This window comes from Drosophila sulfurigaster, chromosome X, assembly GCF_023558435.1.
Source record: "Drosophila sulfurigaster albostrigata strain 15112-1811.04 chromosome X, ASM2355843v2, whole genome shotgun sequence".
Classification (NCBI taxonomy): Eukaryota; Metazoa; Arthropoda; class Insecta; order Diptera; family Drosophilidae; genus Drosophila; species Drosophila sulfurigaster.
Genome location: NC_084885.1, coordinates 16622528 through 16634603, shown reverse-complemented (window position 1 = coordinate 16634603; position 12076 = coordinate 16622528). Strand labels below are relative to the sequence as shown.

General features: G+C 32.8%; 1 protein-coding gene across 2 annotated transcripts in view; it reads right to left on the bottom strand.

Annotated features, from left to right (window-relative positions):
- Positions 1 to 12076, bottom strand: part of LOC133849113 (homeobox protein 13) — an 85283-nt gene that overhangs the window by 53526 nt on the left and 19681 nt on the right. The window lies entirely within an intron of this gene.

The window sequence follows — 12076 nt, the reverse complement described above, 5'->3', positions numbered from 1 at the left end:
TTGCTGTTTGCACAGAAAGACACGAACAGCTCACGAAATTCCCAACAATTTCTGCCTGATTATGCCATGCAACAGCAACCAGGCGAGTCGAGCTACCTACCAGCAACAGTAACAACAGCAACAGCAACAGCAACAACAAGCTTACTTTTTATCGCATATATTGAAAAATGCTTCAAACTAAAAGCCAAGCGCTGTAATCATATTTAACTTTGCCTGCCGCGTTGTTGTCTTTGTTGTTTTCATTGGACAAGCTTCTTCAGCTACATTTCGTTGTTGTTGCTGGTGTTGTTGCTTTTGGTAGCCAGCCCCAAAAACCACAGCCAAGCCGCAACAGGTAATTGATGCCGCTCGCGCGTTGCAAGAACTTTAATCAATTTTTCTGATTCATTTTTGTTGCTCTCGCTCTCGCTCTCTCTCTCTCTCTCTCTCTTTTTCTCTGTGGCTGCTTTTTCTTTAGCAACTATGTGCATCACGATGATGATGATGATGATGTTGTTGTTGTTGTTACTTCTGTTTTTGCTTTTGCTGTTGTGTGTTGCAAGTGGCCACTAACAACCAAAAACGGCAAACCGAAACGACAAGCCAACAAGCCAACCTGCAGTCGCTTGTTGGTTGCTGGTTGTTGGTTGCTGGCTGTTGTCGGTTGCTGGCTGTTGTTGGTTGGCTGCTCTTGCTCTAGCTCTTGGCCAAGTGATTGAGTGTAGCCCATGGTACGAATTTTGTGGCCAAGTGGTCAATGACCAGATGGCAAGTGCCTGCCAGCAAAGTTGCAAGTGGATCAGCAGCGATACAGCACACAGATACTTTGCAAGTTAATTGCCAATGCAACTAGCCAAAGCTCAAAGCCAACAGCCAACAGCAAACAGCAACCAGCAAACAACCAACAGCCACAGCAGTCAAACGTCAAGCAGCAATCAAGCTCAATGCAAAATCTAAATCATGTTGCTGAAGATGCATAATTGAATTAACAAAAAAAAAAGCAACGTAAAAACTGGGCAACTAACAAATGTTAAAGCAATGCAGTTAGCTTACAAATTTTGTGTAGTTTGCTAAATAAATATTGTTTACTATTTGTATGTTATTTAAATACACGTGTGAACTTATTTTCTATAGATAAATATTTTGCAAAAACAAGCTACAAATTCGGTGTAGTTCAACAGTTAACTAATAAATTATTAAACAAATATTATTCGATGGTGGTAACACTTCTTAATTATTTTTACAATAACAAAATCTATTCTACAATTAATTTATAATTTAAAATCATGGTGCTAAAGTACAGTTGATTCGATTAAAATAAAAAAAAATGTGCAAAAACTGAAAATGCTTTCAACTTTAATTAAAAATTCTGTGTTATTCACTTAAGCAATAAATTGTTAAATCAATATCGTTTTATTATTTATTTATTTATTTTAATTGCGAGACATAACTGAACTTACAACAATTACTATAACAATATTTAATCCAGGTTGTTGAAGCTTTACAATTGATTTAACGAAAATAAAAACTAATCGAAAATCTTCTTTTATCATCTATTTATTTAATTAATTTTACTCACACGTGTGAACTTATTTCCTGCAGCTAAATCATTCTCAAATAGCAATCTCTAATCCATATTTAATTTCTCTCTCAGCAAGTGCATATATTATATTAAGGGGATTCACATTGTGATGGCTTTTCCAAGAATTTTGCACGTCATGAACTTGACGCAATCAACTCAGCATTTTGTGCAGTTCATAAATATTTATATACATTTTTCTTCATATTGTATTTTTTTTAATGTATTTTATATAAGTAGCAGCAATTACCAATACCATTTTAGGCCGAGACTTGTTACCTTCGTAAGGTCTTTCGCAGCCAATTATGGGAATTACATGAAATTGTGTGAAGGGCAGAGACAACAAAAACAAAAAAAGCCGTTAACACTCAGTCCGCCAGACTACTAAATACCCCATGAAAAAGTAAGTTAAAAGCACTGTCATAGCTTAGCATACCCAATGTTATTTGTGGCAGCCAGGGTGTGAAGCAATGAATTAAGCATACATAAAGTTGGTCTTTAATTAGGCATTATATAATGCATTTGGCTGTAATAAATTTAATTAAATTCGCAGCACAACACAGTAGTTGCAGGCGATGTAGTTGCCAGTAATTAAATGCATGCAAAGTTCATTGAGAAGCGCAAAGAAAGGCAACAAACTGACTGTTGAGAAGCACAGAGAGAGGCACCAATTATCTGTATATCTGTCTGTCTTTCTGTCTGTCTGTTATTGTTTTTACTGTGGCGCTCTTTTCTCCCTAACTTATAGTTTAATGTGTTGTAAACAAATGAAAGATGCAAGTGTAATTTAATAGCCTTGTTTGTTTGCATTCCTTGGCTTAGAACAACACACACACTACATATAGGATATCTAGTTATCTCGCATAAGAGGAGTTCACATAGTGTGGGAGTTTTATTCTATAGAGTACACACACCTACATTGCTGTTGATCGTGTTGAAGTGCTCTGGCAATGGGGGAGAGAAAATTCAACACATGTGCATTTAATTGCTAACAGTTTGACTTTTCTCTTTCTTTTTTTCTGGCGTTTTTTCCCCAACATCAGCAGCAGCAGCAGTTGCTGTTATAAATTTTGTACTCAACGTCATAAATTGTTTTTACTGTAAGTATTTAAAAGGCCTATGTATGCTACATATATATGCTGGCAGAGTTCGCCAAGCGCCAAAGCAAACAAAACAATAGAAATAACAATATAAACGACAGTGCGAAAATGCTATTAAAAATTTCTGCTGCTACATTTGCAGGTATATTTAATGCTCATACTCGCATGGTGCTTATAGCTTATACTCTACTTAAAAAAGGTTTACTTCAAACTTTTTGGACTACAGCAAAACGCTGTTGCTTTTCACATTGAAGAATAGAATAGAAACGGAAAATGTGAAAAACAAAATAATTTTTTAAAATTGTTATATAAATTTCTATTATAATTTATTAATTTTATTATTTTGATTGTTTACCATATCTATTCTTCATATAAACTCTTTGGTTTATCAAGAAAATATATATTCTTTCTATGGCAATTATTTATAAAGAGACTGAACAATCACTAAATAACCGAACAATTACTTGTTGCCTTAAAATATTCTATCAGAATAGCTCCAAATTGTGCAGACAAAATGAAAACTAAATGTTGACTATTAAATTATTTTAGATTATGCAAATATTCCTCAAAATATTTAAAATATATATTTTTGTAAAATATATTCTAACATTCTATAAACTTTTTTTTAAATATATATTTTCAATATTATTTGCATTATATTATATATTATATACTTTGAATATTGAAAATTTTGTTCTCACATTCGCAGCGTACAAAAATATGAAAACCAACAAAAAAAGAAGAGTATTCATGCGTCGACTCGACGACGAGTTTATTGCTTTGGCTGTTATTGCTGCTATTTGTAAAGTTTTTCATAGGTCGTTGGCATTTTTCAGAGCTCACCTAAAAGGCAAAATGCAAAGCACCGTTAAGTGTATTTTAATTACGCCAAGTGGGCAACAACAAACAGGCGAGTGGCTACAACAACAACAACAACAAGAGGAAGAAGAAAGGCGCTATGGGAAAGCCAAGAGAGTGTATCTAAGAAAAAGCAATTTTTGAATAATACAAGTGCTCGTTGTATTCGCACACATTGCAGAAGACAGGCACACAGAGAGTTAAGTCAGGTTAAGGGAAAGAGAGAGAGAGAGAGAGAGAGAGAGAGAGAAACTGCGAAGGGTGTTAAGCTAAGCACAATGGGGATTTGAGTAAATAACAATTATAAACGCAATTAAAGAATTATAATTAAAATATGCAAAAAAGATAAAAAGCTTAAGGCCAAGATTGCCAAATCTGAACCAGGAGCTGAATTCGAATCTGAAGCAAAACTTTAAATGAAACCCTCAAGTCGCATCTTAAATTGTTCAACAAAATAATAATTATAATTAATACGGTTGTTGTTGTTCTTGTTTGCTGTGTCAAAGAGATGAGAGAGCAAAAGGTCAACACAGCTCATACAGCTCACACATCGCTTGTAAACCGTCAATTGTCGTGAACGTGTCATGAACGCGTAAATGTCAATTAAAGGCGCCAAGCCAAAAATATATACGAATATCTCTGCTCTGCTTTGCTTCGGCTGTTTGTTTGTTTCGCTGTCTGTCCAATTGTTTGCTTATATGTTTGTTGCTGTTGTTATTGCCGCTGTCGTTGTTGTCACAGTCTGCATTTCAAATTGGGTCACACGGAAATGAAAGCTAAACGAGCCAAAAATGTGAGGTGGGAGCCCAGTTGAAGTTTGCCGAGCCAAAGAGCTGACAGCGAAACGGCAAAACGGCGAAACAGAAACCCCAAAGCTGACAAAATTCGTTGTCACATTTAAATTTCAAATCATACAGCAAATGAAAGACAAAAGCAACAAAGCAAAGCAACCCAAAAAAAACAGACGAAAAGAACAAAATTATAATGTAAATAAATATTTAAGTAAGCAGTGTAAATATGATACATGTGTAATTTGTTTTTTTTTTTATTTATTACGTGTGCAAACATAAAAATTACTTTTGCCACACATGAATGAAAATTGAAAAATATACCGAAAATTTAATACGCAATTTTAAGAATGCAGTATATATAGTATATAGTGTATAATATATAAATGCAGTATTTACACACTGTATAAAAATGCAGAATATAAATACATTACTATATGTATATATACACAGCATATAAATACGAAATATAAATACAGTATAGAGACATAGTATATAAATTCAGTATATTAATACAGTATAGAAATGCAGTACATAAGTACAGTATTAAAATACTGTATAAAAGTACAGTATATAAATACAGTATATAACTTCTTTATATAAATAAAGTACATAGAACCAGTATTTAAATACAGTATATAAATACTTTATATAAACGCAGTATATAAATTCAGTATACTACTACAGTACATGAACATATAATACAGAAATACAGTATTCACATACAGTATATAGACACAGTATAAAAATACAAATAAATACGTTTAGAACAACAGTTGATTACTGTGACAGCTGCGTTTAAAGACAGTTAGAATATAAAGTACTATATGTAAAGGTTGAACAACCCTGATTTACGTCATCATATCGCAACTGATCATAATTTCATTATACCAGAATCTAGATAACTGTCTGGCCACAGCAGCAGTCAACAGCTGCTCTCATTCTATTTGCATTACTTTACAGCTTTTTTTTGTTGTGCTTCTTTTTAAATATTTAGAGACTTTTCTTCGTCTGAAATTCGTTTTTATTGTTCTTTCTGTGAGTGGAACTTTTTTACCGTTTGCCTAATTGCAAATACGCCAAAGATACATACATATGTACATACATACAGTATCTTCTCAGCCACTATCTGAAGTTACGATGGAAATTTTTATGCGGTTTTGTCTGTTTAATCTGCGAATGCAGTATATAAAAATACTGTATATATAGTCTCTGTTGATATACAATATAAATAATTACGAAAATCAAATTAAACTCATCTGTTTTTTTGTATTCGAAATCTAATTAAAATAATTCAATTAATTTTGCGTGTTTATTTTGTTTTCGAATGACCTTTATTTTTGTTTCGTTTTTGTTTTTTGTTGATTTAGGGGCTTTGGAGAGAAGGAGGCTAAGGTAACCGATAATTATCAAAGAACTCAAAGCTCATGCAAAATGAATGCTCAAATGGCAAACACATCGCAACGACTTATCTGTAGCCCAATAAAAACCTTTCTAAATCAACTTCTTTCAACACTTAGGGGCTCCATCGACAATTTGCCCGCCCTCACCGCGTCGCCCTTTTTGATTAATGAACTTGTTTGCTTAAAGGCTTTGCAGCGACCTTTTACACCGAGACTCGACTCGACTCGACTCGAATAAATGCCTTTCAATTGAGTTCAGTTTACACAAATGTGTGACTGGGACAGAGACTCAAACTCAGACACAGACACAGACACGCGTGCATCCATTTAGTTATATATCCAAGGCCAAACATCGCATTGCGTATACGCAAGGCTACGATGGCGATCAAAGGGCGCAATTACAACAATTCTCCAGTCTCCGTCGCCATCTCCGTCTGCGTTGCATAAATCAAGTTCGCCAATCAGCCTTACAACGCAGAGATGTGGAGTCGGTATTCGGTATTCGGTATTCGGCATCCGTATCGAAGTCTAAATCGAAATATTGGCTTTTTTGTTGCTTTGCTTTTTGAGCAACAGACCCGAACATTACAGCGCATTACACGCATTTGTTGGCTATCGCTGGCTGACCATCGGAACTTCACAAAAAAATTGTCCATAAAAGGGGCGAACAACAACAGCAACAACAACAACAACAACAACAACAACAACTCGAAGGTTGACCAGTTGTTGTTTAGTTGCTTTGAGCTTGTTGCATGTGCATTTTCAATTGAAATTGTTTTGTTTGTTTTTTTTTTTCATAATCATTTTTTGGTATTTCTACATTGTCGTATTGTCACAAACAGTCAACAACAAAGAGAACAAAATACGAGTGTGCATTAAATCCCAGCACACACAAATAAATGAAAATCTAAATTGTCTGAGTACTTCAACAACAACTCTATGTTTAATTTTTCCAGCTTTGGCTACCTTTTGTGACACACGATTATCAAAGTGGAAATGAAGTCGCTTCTAGCATAAACTGTGTTTAGTATTTTATTTTATTTTCTTTTTTAGTTTTTTAGTTGACATTTTGCAAATGATTCAATTACTTACAAAGAAAATTTAACTGCGTTTCAAAATAGTGTAAATAAATGTGGCAAGCTTCAGGGAAAAAATTCAATAACAATAACTCCATGAGCAATAAAATAAAGTGTATTTTATATGTTTATTTCCAGTAAAATACTAAAATAAATATTTTTATACCCACTACGCAGAGGGTAGAGGGTAGACAATAATGGTTATACTATTTATGCGATTTGATATAAAATTGTAGAAGTTAATTAAGAAATACTTTTGTATGGAAAATAACGTAAACTTTTGGAATCGGATCTAAATTGCTTTGGCCTGACAATCTGGTATATTTTGCACTCAGTGGTATTTTTTTGAATGCAGCACTGTATCAATATAACAAATATACCATTTGGTATATTTTAGCATCTTTGTAGTATTTTAATTTGGTATATTTTAAAATTATCACCGCACTCTTTTACTTTTATTCAAAATGATTAGCGGGTATTCTCTAACTTATTAGTTAATTGAAATTTGAAAAACTGCAATTTGTTATCGTGCACTAACTACTAAAATATTTTTTTATTTATTCCTCAGTATTTCCATCTAAACTATTTTTATTAATTCTTATTATTTTGTCAACATTTTTTTATCATATCTACATCTTATTTTGCATTTTGTTGGGGTTTTCTTTTCCATGGCAATTGGCTCGAATTGTCCGCCTTAATTGCCGGCAAGCATAAATCAAAAATTATGCATTATTAATTGCGACACACACCGACACACACACACACACACACACTGCGCACCGAGTGCAACTTTCGCTGTGCCCTTTTGTCCCAGTAAGGCAACGAAATGGCTTTAATAACTCGTATTCGCAATCTTGTCCGTCTGCGTTTGACTGAATTTTCATTTCGGTTTTTTCTTTCTGCTTTTCTGTTTTTTTTTTTGTACTTTTGGAGTATGCCACGCCCACCGGCAAACGCTTGAAATTTCTACAGTCGCCTAGCGAAAGAGAGTGCAGAGTGCAGTGTGCGCGCATATCTGGAAAGTTTATTTACTTTGCAGCTCCATGGCACACTCCATGTGTCATTTTTATCGCCCCGTTGCCGTCCAAGTGCAGCAAACATAAAATTGCCAACTGCAGTTGCAGTCGCAGTCGCAGTCGCTGTTGACGTCGCAGTCGCAGTCGCAGTCACTGCTTGGACTCTTTTATGACTCAGAAGTACTTTGTGCAGTGACTGAGTTGACAGGCCGCAGCAGCAGCAACAGCAGCAGCAGCAACTTGGTTTCATCGTATGGCCATTATACGCACTCGCATTCACATTCACACTCACACTCCACAAACACATTCACACACACACATTCAGAGGCCTGGTGAGTGCTTCAGAGTGTTTGGCTTACGTGATTTGTGACCCACAATAGTCGTAAGCTCACAATGACAGGCGCCAATGGAATTGGCAACTGCAGCAACTTGTCTTCCAATTCTGTTCTGTTCTTTTCTATTTTTTGGTAAGTATTTTGATTTTTCCTCCTTCGCATGAACAAAAAAATGGAAACACATTTTTGCACACAACGGAAAATCCATTACGATCTGTTCTACTTTTAAATGCTTTGTCATAGGTATTTTGTAGAGTTTAAAAAGTGACTGTAATTATTCTATAATATGTTGTACACAAATAATTGCAAAATAGGATGGAATAAGAAATATACATAAAAAATAATAATTAAAAAAAATAATAATAACAAAATCCAATAATAATAAAAAAAAATGATAATAAAAAATAATTTAAAAAAAAAATAAAAAATAATTTAAAAAAAAATAACTAAAAAAAAAAAAATAATTATAAAAAAAAAAATAAAAAATAATTATAAAAAAAAATACAAATAAATAAAAATTAAAAAAAAAAACAAAACAAATAAATAAAAAAATAAAAATAATAACTTAATAAACAAAAAAAATCAAAAGTTAGTCTAAGCTGTATACAAAACATTACAAATTAGATTGTAAATACTACAAAAATAATAATAATAATAATTATAATAAAAAAATAATAACAATAATTATAATAAAAAAAAAGAAATAATAAAGTAATAAACAAAATAAAATTAACTTAATCAATAATTATAATAATATCAATCACTAAATATTATTCTTATGCAGAAATAAAAATTTAATTATAAAAAGATAATTACTTGAGATTTATTATTTACTCAAATATTTAAAATTCCTTAAAAAAAGGTCAAAAATAGAATCTGCATATTGTAATGTTTGCCGTCTTCTATTTTAAAATGACATTTTACTCTTATTATTATTACTTTTCTGTAAAGCAATTTTATACAAATTACTTTCTAAAAAAGGATTTCCGCTGATAATAATAATACCTTCTTTAGTACCTTAATAAAACTTAATTAAGGAGAAAATACATGCATATGTTTTAAGCCGCTTAATTTTGAAGTGTTCATCAACGAACTCTCAATTTATCACATTAATTTAGCATAATTTCCCAAAACGAATTTCTGTGTTGTGATAGCACGCCAATTGCTTTGCACATTTCTCACGCTTTTTATGCAAATGGAAAACACATTTCCAAATAAACAGTTTATATAACCAAAGACTATCTAACCGAGCATAACTACTTAAAAGACCGCAACGCAGATAAAATTTGAAGATGAGCTTTGTTTTCTTTTCGATTTTTTTTCTCGCACGTTGCACATCTACACACAGATATACAGATATACGAAACAAAAATCATAAAACGAAAAGTTGAAAAATGCAAATGGAAAAAAGCGTTTCCCAGTTTAGATTGAATTGAGTCGAGAGAGTTGAGAAATGTTTAACTAAAGAAGAGGAAAACCATCATAAAGGCGAACAAAAGTTTTGACCCCCTTAAAGCGATTTGAAACACGTTTTTGTCGTAAATTTCGAAAGATAAAAAACATATAACATATAATACACAAAAAAAAAAAAACACTAAAGAAACAAAACAAAAACATAGCTTTGAAGTTTCAATTTCAGTCGATTCGATGCAGTTGCACACGACTTGATATCATAACACACACATTCACACGCACACACATTCACACGCACACACATTCACACACACACACATACTCGCAGACACACACACACTCATTTGCACCTGCGCAAAAAAAAAACATTTATTAACCGAGAGTAAATTAAAAGTGACTTTTATTGTATTTGATTATTCATATATGAATAACTGCATCGATGCAAAAGAAATGACTGTTCTCCCCTCTCTTTCCAACCGCTTTAATCTTACCCCACACACAGGTTGATCCCTCCAACTATCCCCTACCACCCCCTCCGGCATCCACGAACCCTTTTAAGCCAGCAGAAAAGCTGCACAATGTGAAAATACCGCTGGTTGTTCAATGTAACTGCTTTTTGTCGTTGTCGCTGTCGCTGTCGTTGTTGCTGCTGTTGTTGCTGTTGTAATTTTTCGCATAAATTTACATTAATTTATGCAATTGCTTGCATTGTTTTTTCTCTCTCTCTCTCTCTCTTTCTTTACCTCTAGTGTTTTTTCTCGTGTGTTGTTACTGCGGTTGCTGCTTTTTTTATCGCATTTTTATTGTCATTTGTGTTTTTATTGAACAGTTTGTGACATTTTACGATTTTCAAAGTGAAAGGTACATATTTGGTAAATTGCTATGGAAAAGAAATGACGGCAGTCTTCCAAAACCACAAAAGACCAAAACCAAAGCGCAACTAAGAATGCTGTGCTCCTTTACTGCTCTTCTCTATTTGTCATCGGCTACAAAATACCCTGCTGTTGCATTAATCAATTTAAATCCTTTATGGATTCATTTCTGTTGGTTAAAAGCTTTCGTAATGTTTGAAGAGGTGGAAAAAAGTATTAAATAAATATACTGATTTTTTTGTATTTTAGTATTTTTTATCAAAAGCAGTATTATTCGCAAAACAGTATTATTAAACTTAATATTACAAAAAGTAAAAAAGTATTAACTGAAAATACTGTTTTTTTCTCTTTTAGTATTTTTTTTACAAAAACCATATTAATCGTAAAACAGTAATCATAGTATAAATATTTAAAAAAAAAAAAGTATTAACAAAATATACTGTTTTTTTCGTACAGTATTTTTTTGTTAGTTAAATTATTGTATTAATCAAATGCATTGCTTTGTCTCAATATTCACAGATATGATAGAATTGTGTTATATTGTTGTTAATAAAAAGTATATTCAAATAATCTTAATACCTTTGTCGACATGAAGTACGAAAGAAATTTGTCAAATTCTAGTATTTTTTTGTAATAAATATTGTATGCAAACATTGTTGCTATAAAACTTCATTAAATAATGTGACACAACTTATTTTGAGTGTATCCTCTTAGCATTTTTGTAAAACCAAAAAAAACAGTATTAATCGAATGTATTGTTGGTTTCCTTTTAGTATTTTTTATATATTATACATCAAAACATCATTACTGGAATATACAATTTTAAGTAGATTACGATTGTGTGAAAGGATTTTTGCGAAGTTTTTTTTAAATAATATTGTATATACAAATAAAAATATTAATATTTAAAAGTATGGAAAGAGATTCGTTTTTAGCGTTCCCCTTCGGTATACAATTTGTTTTTAGCGTTCCCTTTTAGTATTTTTATATACTATAAATACAAAACTTCTTCAAATCTACAAATCGTATTCATATTTGTATCTATCATTAATTGTGATATTTCTTGGTTTTCACCACCCAAACATAATTTTCCATCACATTATTCACCCTCAACTCAACTCAGCAGGTGATTATTATTGCAAAGTAGTTTTGCAGAGTAAATCACCAGGTGTCATTTTGCACGGCAAATGGTTAATGCCATATCTGGGCGTCAGGGTAGAAAAGACACACATGGAGTGTGTGTGTTGCACATAGTCAGGTACTTGGATAGGTTGCTTGACTTTGCATTGCTTTGGCATTTTTTCTGTATTTCTTGGTGTTGTTGCTGTTGTTGTTTGTGTTTGTCTCTTGGCTGTTTGCCTGCTTTTGGTTTTATTTATGCAGCCGACGCGGCGCGAAAATCCATTTTGAACTGGTTTCTCGGTTTCTCGCTTTTGGCCTTACTTACTGACAGAGAGAGAGAGAGAAGAGTAGGAGCTGCCACCGCCACCGCAGTCGTCGTTGTCGCTTGTTAAAAATGGAAAATTGTGCACGTACTTTCCGTACTTGCCAGCCAGTTGGCCAGACTATAAAAGTTAATGAAAAAAGCACAAAAAATGGAAAGAAAAAAAAAGTAGAGACTCAACTGAACCGAAGCAAACTGAGCTCAGCGTAGGCT